Source organism: Anabrus simplex, chromosome 9 (genome assembly GCF_040414725.1).
Source record: "Anabrus simplex isolate iqAnaSimp1 chromosome 9, ASM4041472v1, whole genome shotgun sequence".
NCBI classification, from domain to species: domain Eukaryota; kingdom Metazoa; phylum Arthropoda; class Insecta; order Orthoptera; family Tettigoniidae; genus Anabrus; species Anabrus simplex.
The window spans coordinates 101,134,157-101,150,249 of record NC_090273.1 but is presented as its reverse complement, the minus strand read 5'-3'; positions in this window follow the sequence as shown (position 1 = coordinate 101,150,249).

Genomic DNA, 16,093 nt, shown 5'->3' with positions numbered 1-16,093 from the left:
ATGTTGCAGACATGAAAATTGGTATTTGGAACCTCCTTTGAAAATAAAGAAACACAATTTTTTTTTGTTTTTCTGAAAATCCCATTAAGGGCAGTGAAAAATGGGGGGAAAAGGGATTGAACACCTTTTATGTGGAGACTTATCTCAAAAACTGAAAGAGTTATAAACATAAAAGTTGGTACTTGGAATCTCCTTTGAAAATAAAGAAACATGTATTTTTGTGTTTTTGGATACCGGTAATCCGATGAATAGGGGGTGAAAAGGAGTGACAAACTATATCTGCAAATTATCTCAGACATGTAACGCATTACAGATTTGAAAACTAGTATTTGGAATTCCCTGTAAAAGTAAAGAAACAAATATTTTCTTTTGGAAAATCCACTTAAGGGGAACTGAAAAAGGGGGTGAATTTTTAAAATGAGCATATCTATAATATATCTCAAAAACTTAACATGTTGCAGATGTAAAAATTGTATTTGGAATCTCCTTTAAAAATAAGGAAACACGTATTCTTTTGTTTTCCGAAAAACCCTTAACAGGGGTGGGGGGTGAAAGAATTGAAAAAATTAGTTGAATTATTGGTATGAATATATGTACCAAAAAATCTAAAGATGTTACAAATGTGAAAACTGATATTTGGAATCTCCAAATAAACACGCATTTGGGGGGGGAATCAACTTGGTAGAGGGGGATGAAAATGGAGATGAATTCCTTTTACGAGGATACATATATCTCAAAAACTGAAGATGTTACATTCGTGATATTCGTATTTGGAAGCTCTTTTAAAGAAACGGTTACTGTTTATTTTTGGAAAATTCACTTAAGTGGGGAGTGTGAAAGGAAGTGAAAAAAATTGAAATTTTTTTTTGTGGAGAAACTTATATATCAAAACTGAAGGTTACAGATATGGAAATTGGTATTTGGAATCTCCTTGAAAAATAAAGAAACACGCATTTTTTAGGGTGGGGTGAAACCAACTTAATGGGCAGGGGTGTAGTGAAAAAGGAGTTGAATTCTTTTCATGAGGATACTTATATAAAATAACTGATGATGTTACAGACATGAAAATTTGTATTTGGAATTTTCTTTCAAAGTAAAGAAACACATAATCTTTTGTCTTTGGATAATCCAAAAGATGTTACACACATGAAATTTGTATTTGAAATCTACTTCAAAATTAAAGAAACATGCATTTTGGGGGGGGGGGGTCAACTTAACGGGCTGGGGTGGAAAAGGATTTGAATTCTTTTTATGAGGATACTTATATCTCAAAACATGAAGATGTTAGAGGCATGAACATTTGTATCTGGAATCTTCTTTCAAAGTAAAGAAACACATGTACTTTTGTCTTCGGAAAATCCACTTAAGGGGGGTTAATGAATTGAAAAATTAGTTGAACTCTTTGTATGAAGATACTTATATCTCAAAAAATAAAGGTTAAAGATGTGAAAATTGGTATTTGGAATCTCCTTTAAAAATAAAGAAACACACACTTTTGGGGAGGGGGAATCAGCTTAATGGGTAGGAAGGGGGAGGGGGGGTGAAAAAGGAGTTGAATTACGTTTAAGAGGATACTTATATCTCAAAAAATGAAGATGTTAGAGGCGTGAAAATTAGTATCTGGAATTTCCTTAAAAATAAAGGAGCACGCATTTGGGTTTGTTTTGTTGTTGTTGTTGTTGTTGTTGGGAAAATCGAAGTAAGGGGTGTGGTGTTGAAAATAAGTAAATAAGGAGTTGAAATATGTTTATGAGGATACTTTATCTTAAAAACTGAAGCTGTTACAGACGTGAAAGTTAGTATTTTGAATTTCCTTTCAAAATAAAGAAACACGTATTTTTTGTTTGTGGAAAGTCCACTTGAGGCGGGAGAGGGGTCGAAAGAAGTGATGAAAAAGAAGTTGAATTCTTTTTATTAGTAAACATTTATCTCAAAAACTGAAGGTGTTACAGATGTACAGGCATGAAAACTGTATTTGAAATCCCCTTTAAAAATTATGAAACACGTATTTTATTGTTTTAGGAAAATCCAGTTAAGGGGCTGAAAGGAATTGGAAAAGTGGGCGAATTTTTAAAATGAGTACCGGTATATCTACATTATATGTCAAAAACTTAACATGTTAGAGACAAGAAACTTGGTATTTGGAAAGTCCTTTAAAAATACAGGAACATGCACCTCTTGATTTTCGGAGAAGGCACGTAACGGGAGGTGAAAAGAAGTGAAAAATAGTTGAATTATTTTTTATGAGGATACTTATATCTCAAAAACTGAAGATGTTACAGACGTGAAAATTGATATTTAGAATCTCCTTTAAAAATAAAGAAACATGTCTTTTGTTTTCGGAAAATACACTTAAATGAGGGTGGGGGAAGGACTGATCAAGGGTTTGAATTCTTTTTATGGGGATACTTATGTACATCTCAAAAACTGAAGATGTTACAGATGTGGGAATAGGTATTTGGAATCTCCTTTAAAAATAAAGTAACATGTATTTATTTTTTCGACTTGAGAGAAGACTGTTTCTCACATGTACAGTTCTATGTCGCATGGTCGTCTTAGCCCCAAAAGGTAATATCAAAAGCATGGTTTACAAAGAATTTATGGGGTAAATGAAACTCAATTTTTGGGTGAATTTTTTATACTTTAGGAATTTTCAGATAATGTCTTAGTACAATGCCGAGGAACAATTACTTTGATCAAATTACAAAATCCACGCGAGCGAAGCCACGGGTTATTGCTAGTCAGATATAAAAATAAATAAGGAAGTTATCAAAGTGGTGGACAATTTCTGTCTGCAGGGAATAATTATCCATTGTAACAGCTCTAGCAGTCCAGAAATTTTCTGCAAGTGAACACTTGGCACCGCAGCACATACAGACCTAGACAAGATCATCAAATGCTCAGATGTGTACATGCACACCAAGGTCAGAATAGTTTTTCCCATAGTCACATATGGTTGTGAAATTTGGTCCATCAAAAAGATAGAAAACACATTGATGTGCTTGATCAATGGTGCTGGAAAAGAATTGTACGTGTACATATATATAATACCTTGGATGGCCAAGATTACAAACAAATGGGCAGTTCAGAAAATCAGTCCAGATATGTCTCTTGAGGCATTTATCATAAGCTTACAGCTGTCATACCTTGGGTATATAATGAGATGATCTGGTTCTTTGGAAAGAATGACTATGCTTGGAAAAGTGGAAGGAGCTCTAAGACAAGAGCAGTCGACACTGAGATAGGTAACTTCATCACAGATAAAATGATTATATCATTGGAAGAAATTAAAGAATTCATGGAAAACAAAAATCTGGAGATGCTCCATCCATGCAGTTGCCAGGAGTCAACTTGGCAACATCTAATAATAATTTACGTCTCACCAGCACAGACAGGTCTTATGGCAGCCATAGGGTAGAACAGGGAAGGAAGCGGTCGTGGCCTTAATTAAGGTATAGACCTAACATTTGCGTGGTGTAAAAAGTGTGAAACCGCAGAAAACCATCTTCAGGGCTGCTGATAGTGAGGTTCAAATCCACTATCTTCCGAATGCAAGCTGATGTGTCCCAAACTGCATAATGAACTTGCTCAATCCATTGACACCAAAATATCTCACTTTACAAAAGTACAAAATACTTGCTTTTACAACACTATCTTCTCCGTGTCAAGTAAGATGGCCATCAAAATCTTGCAAGTTTCTGTCAAAATTGTTGAGTTCCATCTTCTTTGTTTGTGGTTGATCATTACTTGGATTTAGGATTTGATTTCTATCCTCCTCTACTTTTTCACATTGCCTTGTCACTTTTACATGCATGCCTTTTCACAGCTTTGAAGTCATATTCATATTTTTTTTTAAATGTATATATAGAGAATACTAGGCTACAACATATATAATCTTTGTGCTCTCATATGTCTCACTTTGTGTAATTTCTTTGGGAGTATTTTCATTTTATAAAGAGCTAAAGTTCTATTAAGTAACACCCAAAAACAAACTGAAATCACATAGCATTTCACTGCCTTCAAATAACAGCAATATTATTACAAAGACGATTCACTAGTGTTCCACAAAATCATGATTGTATCATTCACACTGTGGTCACTCTGTTTGTAGCTACAGGTAATCTCTCATCAGACCAATAATAACCGAGTATACTTTAAATTATTGTAGTGTACTTGTGGCCAAAGTCACACTCATGCTCAGTGAATTAGTTTGAGGGTCTGATTAAGGCTGTTAATGCCACAAGACAGGCATCTTGAACACGTAGAAGGGCAAACAGTTCTTTTTTCATATCATAGGTCACAACCCAGATTGATCTCTGGCATGATTCAGTATTCACGGTGCACCAGATCTTCTAGTATAGGGAAGAGAAGTTTGTTACGTCAATCTCTCTCAGTTTCTACTATTTTTTTTTTTTTTACGCTGCACCGACACAGATCTTATGGCGACGATGGGACAGGAAAGGCCTAGGAGTGGGAAGGAAGCAGCCATGGCGTTAATTAGGGTACAGCCCCAGCATTTGCCTGATGTGAAAATGGGAAGCCATGGAAAATCATTTTCAGGGCTGCCAACAGTGGGGTTCGAACCCACTATCTACCGGATGTAAGCCCACAGCTGCATGCCCCTAACCGCACGGCGAACTCGTCTGGTCTCTCAGTTTCATCTTCATCTTTGACAATATTTTTTAAGGCTTAAAGTGGCGCATTTGGTGAAACTGACAATTGTTAAGAGGGACAGAATAAGACAGTTAAATTTAAAAAACTGAAGAATGAATTTTAGCATAAACAATTTTTAATAGGTGTATAATAATACTGTAGTCATATGCGTACTGACACTTGACACATCTTGCCACTAGACACAATTTGTTTAACAACTCTGAAGATGCTTTCAAGTATTCAAAGAAATGGAAGCAATTATGTGAAAAATTCATCTTGGCATTGCAAAAGCTTTAAGAACTGTTAAATGGAAGTTTTTAGATGTCCAGAGTTTGTACATTTGTAAGAAAACTCTTTCTACAAAAGCATTTGTTCCAGGAAGAGAGAGAGAGAGAGAAGAAAAAAGTTGTGTTAACAATGAGAGTTGATTGTGACTGATGTTTTGTTCTTTGAAGTGACGGAAGATTTCTGCCCAATATTAAATAATAAAATAATAGTGTGAGAAAGATCTGAGAGAGGTGAGCATTACAGAGGATAAAATCAATGACAGGGTTAGTTTCAGAAGGATGGTGAAAAGCTATCAGGGTTTTATGAAGGAGACAGAACCCAGAAGACGGAGAGGCCCTTTACCAGAGGAGCGGAAGAAAGCACTGATCGATGGGCTCAAGAGATACTGGCAGGATGTCAAAGTCAGCGGACGAACAAGACACAGACACTGAAAATGAGATTGGTTGTTAACACGCAGTCCATAGAGGCTCAATTCGAAAAACCCAAAAATATAAATAAATAATAGTATCATTATTATTTGTCCATTTGTCTACTGGAACAGCCAAGTTATTCCAAACAGCTCTTTTCTCTGCTGTAACATATTTAATAATGCAAGCAAACTAATCAAACAGTTCTGTGTCATTCTCACTATCAAAAGTTTCCTGACTTCCTATAAAACTACAACTTTTTTCCCAAATCAGAACATTGGAATCATTGGAAATCTGATCTGCCTTTTAGCTGAGGATTCAGTATTATACTATAGAATGGAGAGTTCCAAATTGAAGGATTGGGTTTAGTAACTGGGCAGCTCTACTTTTACATATTTTACAGAAAATGTGTAGGAGAAAAAAAAAGTTTAAAAACTTCATATTACATTTCTATGCTTTAATACTTGTGCACTGTTCTTAGTCATTGGGTTAATATTGCTATATCCAACAGGGAAATATGAAGTTTTATATTTATTGCCCTTTAGAGCAAAGGATCCACCTGTTGCTATTTATTCATTGATGGAGAGTGTGTTATTGCATCTGTCTCTTGGCTCAGGCCAGAGTAAAAATGTAGCTTCCACTGAAGTCTCGATCCCATTTATGGCTGGAAAAGTATGGGCGCTGCTGAGTAATGACATTTGGAGCATGACTACTGTGTCTGCGTGTTACAAAAAGTATTTCACAAAATGTGTGTCTGGAGCTGCAAGGTTCTTACAGAGGAATATGCAGTGTTTTTCTCCTCACTGTTTGCGACCAGTAACTAAATTTCAACCAGAACTGGAACTACCTGGTTCTTGCACTCAATCTGTCAGTTACCCCTCACAAGGCAGCAACAAGACATTTAAATTATTATGTTGCAATAGCACTTTCTGATGCAGTAAGGAAAGCAAGGGCAAAACAAACTACCTCACTCATCTTCCTGCCTAGTACTCCTCATTTGGTGCTGCCATTGGTTTTTGCAGTTTTGCTATAATCTTTGGGGGGTGCTATTTGAGTATCCAACCAGCCTCTGGGCTGACGACCTAATAGACAGATAGTGGAAGGGAATCAATTCGAGCTCCTGCTTTTGGCATAAAAATGATGAAAATTAATTTGTTTGAGAAAAACATTGCTAATGCATTAAAACTACAATTTGGGGTGATGACCTAGATGTTAGGCCCCTTTAAACAACTAGCATCATCATCAAAACTACAATTTTATAGTTATAAAATAATTATATCAGAATCAGGGGTGCTACAGTGCTCGAGCAACCCCCACAAACAGGGAGAAAAAAGATAAAAAAGGAGGTAATAACAGAAGAAAAAGAAAGAAGAGGAATTTCAATTTTTTGCCATAGTTCTAAACCTTAGCAATACCAAGGTATTTTTGTCCCATGCCTTACCAATGGCAGGGCTGAGGAGCCCAGTAAGAAACTTTTGCTTACTTTCAATCACAAGTGAGGTACTGTATAATATGTATATTTTATTTTATTAATTAGATCTGATTCATCCAAAATGTCATCAAGGTTAACTGATTCCAGAAATAGTTAAGTTGCTAAAGATCACTTTAAATATCCCTGTTTTTACATGTACATCAGAACATTCTCTTTCCACCCTGAGAAGTTTGAAAACTTACCTGCGCAGTACCATGATGCAAGGAAAATTGAATGACAGTGGAATCATGTATGTTCATAATCAAGAAATAAATTGAACCTCGATACCGTGGTGAACATTTCCATCAAACGTTGAACTGTTCATAGAAACTTTCTCTTTATGAATGTCAATTACAAATTTTGCAAAGATTATAAATTTTGTACTAAAGCCTTAAATTTTCAGTTCTTTTATTATACTAACAACAAGCACTAAATTTGAGGAATTTTACTTTTTTTAAACTTGGTTTGGTATTATTCTAAGAGAAAACTAAACTTTTTTTTTTACCTCAAGATTTTAGACACAATTTTTATTTATTCAGCTTTCTCTTGTCACAGGCCAGAGTAAATTATAGCTTCCACTGAAGTCTCAGTTCCATTTATGGCTGCGAATGGACGCTGCTGAGCCATGACATTCGAAGCACGACTAGGGTTATATTTAACAAAAAACTTTTACATTTTCATGATTTAATACACCTTTACCTTTTATGTGGTTTTTGCCTGTATTTATTCATTATTGTTGAAAAAGCACCTAATAAAATAAAATAATCTGCATATTCATGAGGATTAAATTTTGACATTTTCCCAGGCCTCCCCCATTCCCCTGCTTTTCTTGGAATGTGAGTTAGAGCACCTCCACTAATTTTCAAAACTCAGCACCGCTGATCATAATATTGAGATTATTATTAATGTGCAAAATCAGCATTATGCAACAGCTGAACAAAATATTAATAAAAAACACAGTGGCCTAAAATTTCACTCTCGCCTCATCCCCAACCTTGCATCAGGAGAAATGGGACTAAGGGGTAGACAAACATAGTATTCAGTGGTTACTTGATATCATTAATCACTTTTTGAGGTGGTATCCTCATTCTTATTGCAGTACTATGTACTGGCTGTTAGGCCCCTTTAAACAACAAGTATCATCACTTATCACTTGGAGGAACATAGTTTTCAGCAGCTGGAGCTGCCTTTTACGAGCATCATATCCCACAAGGCTGCAGCTCCATTTCATGTATACTGTATCTACCATGTGTTTGTCTGGAGCTGCATGGTTCTTACAGAAATATTCACTGTTTCTCTCCTCGCTGTTTGTGACCAGTAACTAAATTTCTGCCAAAAGTAGATCTACCTGTTTCTTGCACCCAAACCGTCAATTGCCCCTCGCAAGGCTATGTACAAGACTTTTAAATCCTTGAAATAGTTGGAAATCAAATCCTGAGCATTCCAGCCAGTTGTTGATATTGATCATTTGACCAACGAGTTTGCAACAAAAAGCATTGAGCCATATCCACCCAGACATTAGTAGCCTCCTCAGCAGCACTGTTGGGTAAATTTCTAGGCTATATGAGACTGAATGAATAGAAGGTAGTCATGATTGGAGCATACGTACTTTATATGGATGACCAAAGATGCAAACTTGATTAGTTAATGCAATGAATTTGGTAGTCAAGACTGGTTAAAGAGTGAGATGGAGGTAGATGTGAAAGCTATTTTGGACTTAATATAGTTAGTTATGCAAATTTAGCCAAGGGGCCAAAGATCCTGAGAGGTAATGTGAGAAGGTAGTTTATGCCAATGTTAGCTAGAATGTTCTTGGATACAGAAGCCTACATTATTCATCCAAACGCTGTGTGTTGGTATTCATTTATAAATAAAATATTGCTGAGTAGTTTGGCAAAGGAGGACATTACAAGGAATTTATATATTGTTTTTATCAATTTTCCAGTCCAAATTATAAAAAATATCTGTATTATTTAGATGTATTAAATGTAATTTTCTCAGGATACTTGTAATGTTGTTGTTGTTGTTTGAGTCATCAGTCCATAGACTGGTTTGATGCAGCTCTCCATTAACATCCTTAAATATTCATTAGTGAATACCCTGTTCCAATTTGATAATTTTTTTGTATCATATACCTTTCCTTAAATTCATTATTCAGGCCTTTTTTAAATGTTGGTGGTTTTATAAATATTAATTTTCCAACTAGTGCAGTGTTGTTTTGCCATTCTAGTGATGTGGTTTAGGATTCCACCCTTCTTCAACTTCTCTCATATCTGTTTGTGTTATTGTTGTTTGTTTTTATTTGTTTGTAGTTAGCTATAGATATTTCTGCAGGCTGAAGATTAATAAATTGCACTGATTTCATAGTATTTAAAAGATCTATATTGTACATTTGGGACTTTTTGAGTTTCATAGACACTGTAGGATGTTGGTTTCTAGGGAAGTTATAACAGTTGGATACTTATTGTAAAGTTTTGTAGAAAATAACATAAATTTCTCCATTCTTTCTCATGTTAAGATGTTTTATAAATATATTTATATATAAATGTATACATAAAATAGTAAAGCAGAATGTCTGCATTGTACCTTTGAAAACTGTTACAATATAGGTTTATTCCCACAAGTGTTTCCGGATTTAATTCAGTTCCCTTGTCCTTTCCTGTACATTGTTTGGAAGTGTATTATGACTAGGCCTGGATTCTTAGTTTTTCCCTTGCATCTTAATTACAAAATTTCAACGTTCTTTTTGTGTTTACTCCAATGACAATCTTTCTTTACCTTAATACCTAGGTATGTACAGTGGTCCCCATGGGGTGTCTTCATCCCATCAACAATGTAAGTAAAACCGAGGATGTTTCCTCTCGGTGAAACAACCTGACTGTAGTGAACCGTAGCCTTGATTAAGGTACAACCTGATGTGCAAATGGGAAACAACAGAAAACGTATCTTCAGGGCTGCCGACAATGGGGTTCAAACCCACTACTTCCGAATGCAAGCTGACAGTTACATGGTCCAAACCGTGCAGCCATTTGCTTGGTATTTGGAAGAAAAACAACATGTAATCAAGTTCCCAGAGAATAATGGTTTGGAACACTTTATAAAGCCAAAATGTACTGGAGTGACTGGCAAGTAATGTGAAAAGGACCTTTGAAATGCAAATCAATAATTCCAGAGCAGAGCTGGGGAGTCTGATAATTTTCCAGTAAAGGTTTGTGTTTACCAGGGTTCAGCGCTTAGCCCAGAGTTATTTAATTTGGTCATAAACAATCTGATCGAACATCTCAATCTCATGCATGAGCTACTATGGAGCATTTTGTGTGTGTACAACCTAGTATTGATTGGTGAATCAAGAGAGCACGTTGAAGAGATTCTTGAGAGTCATGGACTGAGAGTGATTATTGTTTTAAGAGGAAGTACAACTGGGCAACCATCCTGTATATAACACTAATCAGAGAGGAAAAAATGGAAGGAGTCCAACACTTCGAAAAATGAAGGTATCGGGCAAAGGAAGACAAGGGCCACGAAGGCCGTGAAAATGAAAGACTCCCTAGGCCCCCATACGTAATACCGTCAGGGTCAAAAAGAACAAGAGTTGACCAAGAGAGGTCGGATAGGATAGATGAAAGTGAGGAGTCTGGCACAAGTATGTGGAAGCAGTGCCAGGACTCAGCTTAGGGCCCCGTGGTCGCCAACCCACGCTCCAAAGTTCAGAGCCCCTGGGGCCGACTGAGAGTGAGTAGGATGAAGACCAAGCATATGTACCTCAACTTTTCCAGTCCACAACACATTGGCCCACAACTGAGTGTTCTTGGATGATGTGTTGGTAGAAGAATTCAGGTAGGTACCTAGGATTCATCATCAGCAGCAAGGCAATGGTGGATACTTATGTTGGATAACAAACCGAATCAACGTCGGTTAGCCTAAAGTGGTGGTCAGTGATCAGCATGTGTCAATAAAGAATGTCAGTGAAAATCATAGGTAAGGTTTATAACACTGTGATGAGATCAGCAATGGCGTGTAGTGCAAAGATGTGGGCCAGGTAGGACGAACATAATCAGAGACTGCAAATCAATATTATTGTCAATATGGACAAAAAATATATTTTTTTTAACATCGTTATGGCCACATTGGCCCACGTTTATTTAGGCTTCCAACCATGTACACGTATCCTTGCCCACATGTCCTTCATTCTCTTAATGTGAGTGTTTCTTCTGTCCTCTGACCAGAGAAGTCGTTTCGCTGGTTTGATCTCATCTTCAAGTACCCTCCAATCCTGAATTTTTTGTTTAAAGATGCATCTATCTAGGACATCTTGTTCCGTTATCCTGCTCAGTCTCAAATCATCATCCACTCCTTGGTGCCATCTGGGTTTACCTTTGAGATTTCAAAATTGTGTTAGGATCTGTTTCATCAGTCTGCTGTCAGACATATGGAACACGACCGAAGAAAGTCAGCCTCCTTTTCCTGATGACGTTGGTTACCTTGCCCACCTTGTTTTGCACTTCTTCATTTTTTCTGAGCTTCCATGTTCCTTCCTTTTTAATGGGTCCTGAGATCTTTCTCCTTATACTTCGTTCTACTTTTTCCAGTTCTCGTTTTGATGTTTTATTTCCCAAGCTCAGTGTTTCTGATGCATATAAAACTTCTGGCTTTACAACTGTCTGGTAGTGTCAGATTTTGCAAACTGCGCATTGCCGAAATGACAATGCTACCCTGGTCAATGTGTGTAACATGAGAAGATCAGATCAAAAATGATCACGTTCGTGGCTCAATGGGAGTGTCTGCGAAAACTGATAAAATTGAGGAAGAAGAGTAGAAATGGTTTAAACACATCCAATGTAGAGGTGAAAATCACCTAGTCCCTAGGCATCGAAGAATCATCTGCAAGAAGAGGAAGACCTAAAGAGACATGGAGGAGATCCTGTGAAAGACTTCTGAGAAGCAGAAACATACATTTGGATTTGGTACACCACAGAAACAAGTACTCTGTGGGAGCTATGCTTACAAAGAAGAAGTATGTTAATAGTACTATAAATCACACATTTTTAACTCAAGAACGCCAACAAGGCATGAGAATGACATGTGCGCACTCTAAAAAGGCAACTGCTCCTCGCCCACAAGACAAAGCAATCCCCCAACAACAATGTATGTGTCGCCTTATGAGTAATGATTTTTGTTTTATGCGTAAAATTACTGCTGTTCTTCCTTCCAATGTAATCTTTGAAAGGAAATTTTACGTGTTGTTGGTAGACCCGTCTAATACCTGTGTAAGTCATGTTGATTTCTTACAAACCAAGATCTGAAAAATCTGTAATTCTGCTTTTAACATTCCATGGAGAAAAAAAAAAAAAACCCAACAACAGAAAAGTCAGAGATCATAGACTAAATTTGATTAAATGTGCAAGAACATGAAGTGTGGGGCGAAAATATGACGTGCCCTGTATGCCAATTCTATAGCATCGATTAATTCTCATGTAATTTTCACCCATCAGTATGTGAGACAAAACTCAGGCAGTAAAGTGATATCTCATTTGAACTTAAAGCTAACAGTTTAAAGGAAACTTACTAAGCCTTGGCAGAAACAGAGACTAGCTGGTAAAGGATTATCACATGACCTAAGGACAGGTTGTGGGTAAGGATGATGAAGAGGTGAATAACAACTGTTGACTGTCTGGTTTGTGCTAAGGATTTGCAGGCAACAACTGAGAAAAAGGTGACCAAACTGCTGTCCACTACCAGAGAGAACTAACAAAATTCTGGTAAGAGTAAAATGAAATGTTTCTATTCATCTTAATTTCCTTTTGATAAAGTCTTTCTTTAGTTCTTCTTTCCCATATAGTAAATTTTGCATTGGCCACCCTCAATATTATGATTTATAATGATCCAGACAGGACAAAGCGATCCCCCGACCATGGATGTGTCACAATCTGACTAATGGTTTTGGCTCCTTGACTGAAGGTATTCCTCTGCAGTTCTTCCTGCCAATATAATCTTCACAAGATAAGTTACTATGTAAATTTTTCTTGGGGTTCGAACCCACTCATCTCCCAAATGCAGAGCTTGGCTCCCTAGCCATAGCACGTTAACAAACGTGGCCACTCCCTCCCTCCAGACATTCCCAGTTGGTGTAATATTTGTGTGTGTTGGTGATCTAGCGTTAATCTATTTGCAACAACTGCCTCTATACAAATTTTTCTATTACTTCCTCACAAAAAATTAACCTATTTTTTTTCTTCATGCAGGAAATATATTATTTCAGCATTCTTTTCAATTGGATACTAGTATATTTAAAATAAATGAAAGACAATTTATTTTAATAGTTTTTATTAAGAAAGTTCACATATATATTCAAACATCCAAGCTGCAACAGGCAGCCAGCTGCCTTTGGTTAATTTTGTGTAATTTTCATAAGCTTATTTTGATTTTTTGGTTGTATTTGCATGTATCCTACAGTAAAAAAGATACTTTTCTCATAATAATATAGTTCATAAAACATATTTCTACTAATGTAAGGAACTAAGTAGCCTACTATATTTTCTTTGCTTCCTACCATCCTGTATATCATCTTCAATTATATGGACTGAAGCACTGCCTTACCTAAAATTCTATTATCAGTCTAGTAAAAATGAAACTAACAGCTATAAACAGCAAAAATATGTATAAAATGACAAAACATTTACACAAGAACAGAACAGATTACAAAACTTTTATTGCCAAATTTGGTACTTAAACAATGCTTATAAATATTTCTCTGAAACAGATTATAGTTCTGAAGTACATTAGCCAATTAAGCCAACGTTCAAAACATACAGTATAATAAAAGTGTAAAATAGAATGTAGTGCTAGAAAATATGATTAGGCAATGATCAAATGCACAAGAATATCGAGGGGTGGTAAGACAAAGCAATGAATTGATCCTTACCGCAGACTGGACCATAGGGACAAGATGTTGCACTAAACTTCCTTTACAATAAATGTTACAATTAATACTGTTCATAATATTGTACTTCATTTTAGTTGCATTTGCTTACAATTATTATTATTTTTAATCTCCAGCACCCATTCTGCCAAGCCAGTGGTTAAATGCATTTGTTTACATTTACATTAGTCTATTATTGACTAGATTTAAAAATTCTTCAAAATTATAAATTGAACAGCTTTTACAAATGATTTGAATAATAACAATTGCAATATTGAAGGAAATCACTTCACTTTATAATTAGCCAAGTTTTATCTTCAATCAGGACCTTGATAACTGTCACAAGGAAATGCTGGACATATGAGAGAGCCTTCAGAGTTTGTTCCAGAAGTTTGGAATCTACCCAAATATTCTAATGATGGCCAACATTCAAACCACTAATACAAAACAGGAACATATTTCCAGTGGCATCACGAAACATACTAATACAACAAATTACAACCAAGTGAACCACTTTTTTAACGACTGAAAACTTACAAAATGATCAATATTTTCGAGTATATAAGGATAACTAAATGTAGGACAACCAGATGCAAATAGATAAAAAAGAGGACATAACTATTTAAAGAGCAGGACAATGAAAAAAAACAGAGGACATAAAAATTCTCCATTCATAGTCTGAATTTAGACTTATAATTTTCACATATATAAACAAAATTTGCTATTTGCTTTGCGTCGCACCAACACAGCTAGGTCTTATGGCAACGATGGGACAGGAAAGGCCTAGGAATGGGAAGGAAGTGGCCGTGGCCTTAATTAATGTACAGCCCCAGCATTTGCCTGGTGTAAAAATGGGAAACCATGGAAAACCATCTTCAGGGCTGCCGACAGTAGAAAATGTATCCATTTCTGCATTATACAGTAGATTCTTACAAAATTTAAACAATGAAACTAATTTACACACCTTGCTGGTACTTTTCTGAAGATTCAGTTGCCTTAAGGAGTTTTAGCATGTCAAAAGATACACACGCAAATTCCTTTATTATATTGAAGCATTAAGAGGATTTCCAAAGATTCTATTTAGAAATGGTTTCTGCTATCAGTCCATTCTGCTGAGATCAATCAAAATACTCTTTCTACATTTGCATTGTGACCTGGTGTAGGAAAAAGGTATTCTGCAAGTTTTAATAAATCTGAACTACAATCAATTTTGCCCATTTCTGACTACAAGGTAACTTGTTATAATCAGGGACACTACTACTCTCATTCAGGAATTATTAGAAATTGCAGAACTGATCATAAGATTTCACATCATCAATTTGAAAGCCAAATACAGAAGACATTTTTCAACATCACAATAATCAGTATTGCTTTCAGCACCCATTTAAAATAGGCTTCCTTCAAATTCAGATGATCTGTCTCTTGTCACATTGTCAGCTGTGACACATTAACATAGCAGTGTTCTGTATATCCATAATCATGTCACCAGGATTACTTGATTCAAGAACTGGAAGAAATCCAAAGAAAAGCAGCTTGATCTGTTCTGGGTTATTTCCAACAAAACAATAGCGTTACAAAAATGTTGCAAAGTTTGGGCAGGGAAGACTTCGGAGAAAGGAGACGAACTGCTCGACTCAGTGGTATGTTCTGAGTTGTCAGCGGAGAGATGGCGTGGAATGACATTAGTAGACAAATAAGTTTGAGTGGTGTTTTTAAAAGTAGGAAAGATACAATGTGAAGATAAAGCTGGAATTCAAGAGGAGAAGTTGGGGCAAATATTCGTTTATTGGAAGGGGAGTTAGATGTTCAATAAATTTCCAATTTCTTTGCAATCATTTAAGAAAAGGCTAGGAAAACAAACAAGAGATAGGGACTCTGCCACCTGGGAGACTGCCCTAAATGCAGATCAGTGGTGACTGATAGACTGACTGATGTGATATCGATGATGCCTTGACGTTAATGAAGAATACTTGTAAAAAGGAAGTACAGTAGTAAAACAGATTACCCCAAAATAACCAGATTCACTAAAAAAGGACATTTTTTTAAAAAAAATAATCCACCTGGACCTCGGACAGTGATCTAAAAAGGAGGATATGTCTGGATAAAAGAGGCTGGTCACCCTAACGAAATGAAAAAGCCAATGTTAAATATTCCAGCTAACTGTAACACCAAACTAAAACTAGGGATGGAAGTTCTTCTCGCTCAAGTCTTAGGGTCAGCAACCAAAATCACGAGAATCCCATCAAACCTCTCAACTATGTGTTAAGATAGGAAAAGGAGAACATCTTGGTGGAATGACGACGTGAAGACGGCTTGTAAATGTAGAAGGAAGTCGTATCGGAAATGGCCCTAAAG